This window comes from Bacillus rossius, chromosome 8, assembly GCF_032445375.1.
Source record: "Bacillus rossius redtenbacheri isolate Brsri chromosome 8, Brsri_v3, whole genome shotgun sequence".
NCBI classification, from domain to species: domain Eukaryota; kingdom Metazoa; phylum Arthropoda; class Insecta; order Phasmatodea; family Bacillidae; genus Bacillus; species Bacillus rossius.
The window spans coordinates 23,295,325-23,299,915 of NC_086336.1; the positions used below are offsets into that span (position 1 = coordinate 23,295,325).

At 47.9% G+C, this 4,591-nt stretch overlaps 1 long non-coding RNA gene across 1 annotated transcript; it reads left to right on the plus strand.

The window, feature by feature from the left end:
- Positions 1-332: 332 nt before the first annotated feature.
- LOC134535286 (uncharacterized) lies at positions 333-2,492 on the plus strand. The gene is made up of 4 exons (XR_010075601.1): positions 333-395; positions 1,713-1,814; positions 1,915-1,996; positions 2,284-2,492. It is a non-coding gene; the product is annotated as an uncharacterized LOC134535286 (long non-coding RNA).
- Positions 2,493-4,591: the final 2,099 nt, after the last annotated feature.

Here is a 4,591-nt window from a genome sequence, read left to right on the forward strand (position 1 = left end):
TTTCAATAAGTTGGTAATTATTTCGTCTGGAGCATGGCGATTCGCGTGGCAACTCTTCCAGCTGCCAGGAGCTGAATGATTCTGATTGGCTAGTGAGTATCCCCCCCCCACCAAACAGTCAACATTTCCTGCCCCCCTCCTGATTCCCGCAACATTCGCTCCTCCCACTTTTCCCTCATCCCTCCCATTAATTCAAAAATAGTGCTGACCATGCTGCAGTTTTCGCGGGATCTGATTGGCTGGAGCCTGTGTCCAAGGGGGGGGGGGGGGGAATTTACCTATAAATTGGCGTGTGAGACGTCGGGGGCTTCACTTTTGGTCTTGCCGCCGTCGTCGTATGATCGCGTTCGAGTTCTCCCAGCTTTACTTCCCGTCTCTACAACTCCAGCAGCTTGGTAAGTACAACTTCTCCGTAAATTTTAACTTTGTAAATTTTGACGTAAATTTTAACATTGAAATTTTTTCGTAAATTTTAACTTTGAAATTTTTCCGAACGTTTTCAACTTTGAAATTTTTCCGAACGTTTTTAACTTTGAAATTTTTCCGAACGTTTTTAACTTTGAAATTTTTCCGAACGTTTTCAACTTTGAAATTTTTCCGAACGTTTTTAACTTTGAAATTTTTCCGAACGTTTTCGACTTTGAATTTTTTTTTTATTTTAACATTACGGTTTCGCGTGTGTGTATGCCTTCGCTGCGTCCTTCACTCAGTCAGCAAGCCTAACAGCTGGCCACTGGGTGAAGGCCGGAGCTGAGCTAGCTAGTACGTGACGTGGTGATAACACCCGAGCGAGCGCGCACGGCTGACGAACCGCCCGCCGGCTCCCCGGCCAGCCGGTCGGCAGAGAGAGCGTAGGAAAATAAAAGTACGCACTAGGCATAGTAATCATCTGTTTTCCAAAAAAAAATAGGTTTCAGAAATTATTACAATTTCCGTCTCGTAATTTTTTTGAGTGTATTTTTCACGTCTAAGATTGGTACTGTTTAGATGATGTGTGCGAGTGGAACTGTTTAGAGCCTGCGTTAGGTTCAGTATTAATATTTTACAGTTGTGATTATTACAATTTTTTTTCAGTCGAAATTATTAGTGCTATCAGTTGCAGTATATTTCTTCTTGTAATAATAGTTTTCCCTGGCATACATGTTAGTTATTATTCATGCATGATCGACTTAGCTCGAAACAAGATGGATGCCGTGCACACCCGTGTCCTACCGACGGGCAGCGCGCGCAGAGTGTGCCCTCCCCCCTCCCTGCTTCAGCCCCCACCCATGGTGCGCTCCCCTCCCTCCTCCTGGACGGACTCCCACCCCCCCCCCCCCTCAACCACGCCGCGTGTGGACCCTACCGACCCCCCCGCGCTCCCTGCCGGACCGTGCACGGAGCGATGTTTCCACCGCGCCCTGCAGCTTACGTCTGGCTAGTTACCGCGCACCGCCGCATGGGGCGCCCAAGTCGGCCTGCCTGCCCCCTCGCCAGGCCCAAAAAAATAACAGATGCACGCGCACTTGCTAGCATAATCAAATAGAAAAAATAAATTTGTTTCATAAAAAAAAATAGAAAAAAAATATTTTGTTTCATAAAAAAATTGAATTTTTTTATACTTAATAAAATACAGAATTTCTAATCACAACTAAATACAAAAATATACCAAAGAAATAAGAGTAAATTACTATTGTAGTATATTTCGTAAAAAAATATTGTATGTGTTGCAGGTATTCAGTGCTTCTCCTTGCGTCGAGCTACTCCCCAGTGTGATCCGCTTGGAGAACGCCTGTCTGCCCTCTGGAGTCCTGCACCGTTCCTCTTCGATTCCGGTCAGTACATAAAACATAAAATTTTGACGTCAGTGTCTTTGCGCTGTCTTGAAAAAAAATTCCGAGTGCTAAGCCAGATGGTCTCTTTTCTATGTTACAGGTTACAGTGTGCTGTACGACGTTCCAGCCCTCCTCGTTGTGCGTGCGTGCAGTACACACAGAGTCGTTCCTGTGTTCTTCTGGTAAGTTTAATTTTTTAATGCGTGTGTAGTTGTTTCCGCGTGCTTGTAGCTGTCTTTATGCAAGTGTATTTTGTTTGTGTGTAGGTGTGGTTGTATTTATGCACGTGTGTGTGGTTGTATTTATGCACGTTTATTTGTTTGTGTGTGTGTGTGTGCGCTCGTGGTTGTATTTATGCATGTTTATTTGTGTGTGTGTGTGCGCGCTCGTGGTTGTATTTATGCACGTTTGTTTGTGTGTGTGATAATTATGATGTTCTTGTTGCTATAATTTTCCGACCGTGTTACAGACTTCATCATGAAGAGGACCGCGTCTGGTGTTCCCGTGGCAGCCGGCCAGCCCTCGACATCAGGAGCCCTCCAGCCCTCGACCTCGGGAGCCGTCCAGCCCTCGACGTCGGGAGCCTGCCAGCTTGTGTCATCTCAGGTATGTGCACCATCATCAGGGAATGGGTGTGCATACTGTGGCAAAGGTTTTACCAATACTCAAAATGCCAGACGGCATGAGCGCATCTGCGCAGCTAATCCTGGCTGTAATACAGCAAGCCAATGTCATATCTGCGGTACGACAATAAGCCGCAAGGACAGTTTGGCCCGTCATATGAGAACGTGTGAGGGCACCGTCGAGCACAGCACAGGCTCGAGGTGCATTCACTGCGGGCAGCAATTCAAATATAGCTATGAAGCCAGACGCCACGAGAAGAGCCAGTGCTCATTCAACCCTGAGCGCATTGCATTTACATGCACTACATGCCAGGGAGAGTTTACCCGCAAAGACAATTTATTGACGCACATCAAGACGTGCAAAGGCCTGGCTCCCAAGAGACGGTGCGTAGACGTGACCTCCGGCCTGCAACAGCCCGGCCCCAGCACTCGTCCGCAATACGTGGCGAGTGTGCCCGACCAGGCACAGCGAGACTTGGAGGCGCAAGCGCCTGACCAGGCTCAGGTTGACTTGGAGGCAGGCGGTACCGGGTTCGTTGAGGCGGAGAGTGCATTCCGCCGCAACCTAAAGACCTTAGTGGCAGTCAACAATGGTGTGACCAAAGATATTTGCACGTACCTGGGAGAAATGAAAAATAACTTGATCAATCGCATTTCCCAGGAAGTACGTGAAAATGGTCCAGTGAAGTTCAATGTATGGCTTGAATGCGATTATGCCAAGCCCGCTCCCTTCGATGAAGGTGTAGACAAGAGGGCGTTCAAGACGAAGATTGTACCCATCTACGAAGAGAGCGACATTGAAGAGGCAGTAACAGAATGCATTGAGAAAATATGTAGGGAGGAAGACGAATACGTCAGCAAGGGATCCGGGTGGACTCTGTCTGCAGTAAAGAAAATTCAGCTCCGCTTCAACAAGCTAGTGCCTCTTCGAGTCTCCTCCTACATTGATCTGCCTGCTGTCATCAAGAACCGTGAAGCATGCATAAATCCCATGAACCTGGAAGACAGCGAGTGCTTCAAGTGGGCCATACTGGCGCGGTACGTGGAGGGGGAGAATCCACGCCGAGTCGACAAGCGCTACCACGACCTGGAGGGAAAATTTGATTTTTCAGGATTGGAGTTCCCTACCCCCCTCCACCAAATCAAAGTGTTTGAGCGAAACAACAAAGGAGTGTCTGTCAACGTCTACAACATTGACGAGAACGACAAGATCGCGCCAGTGCGTGTGGGGAAGGAGGAAAAGCAACATCATTTCGACCTCCTGCTTCTGTCGAACGAAGATAGTAACTCTCATTTCTGCTATATTAAGAACTTCTCAAGACTCGTCAGGCCTCAGATCACTGCCCACACAGAAAAGATCCATGTCTGCAAGAGATGCTTCATGTACTATCACGATCTGACACGAGATTCAGGGCTGACAGGGCAGCAGTGTCTCGACGCGCACAGAAAGTTCTGCAACACCCATGCTCCCGTGCGCGTCGAGATGCCGAAGCCAGACAAGAACGGCAAGCCACCTGTCATGGAGTTTAAAAATTACCACCACATGACAAAGATGCCCATCGTCGTTTATGCGGATTTTGAAGCCCTGCTAGTACCCATCTCATCATGCCAGCCGGACACCCAGCAATCAAGCACCTATGCATATCAAAAACATGAAGCATACAGTTATTGCATATATTTAAAGGTCGACAATAGCGTGATCCCAGCCACGCTCACCGCCTCGCTGCCACAAGAGCCGATGCTATACAGGGGGCCCGATGCTGAAGCAAAATTCGTGGAGGACATAGTCGATATTGGGAATCAGGTGAAGGAAATATACCAGACCAGCCTGCCCATGACGCCGCTGACGGCTCAAGAGAATGCCAGATTCGCCGCAGCCCAACAGTGCTGCTACTGTAATACAGTATTTACCATGGAAAATTATAAAGTCAAGGACCACGACCACTTCAGTGGAAAGTACCTTGGTGCCACCTGCAACAGCTGCAATCTTCTGCGCAGGCGGCCCAAGAAGCTTGTTGTGTACTTCCACAACCTCAGCTACGACGAGAAGTTTATCATCAAGAAACTGGGCTACGACAACAAGGAATATTCATAATCCCCCACACGCAGGAAAAAATGATAACATTTTCGAAATGTCTGGGCAACAAATTCTCC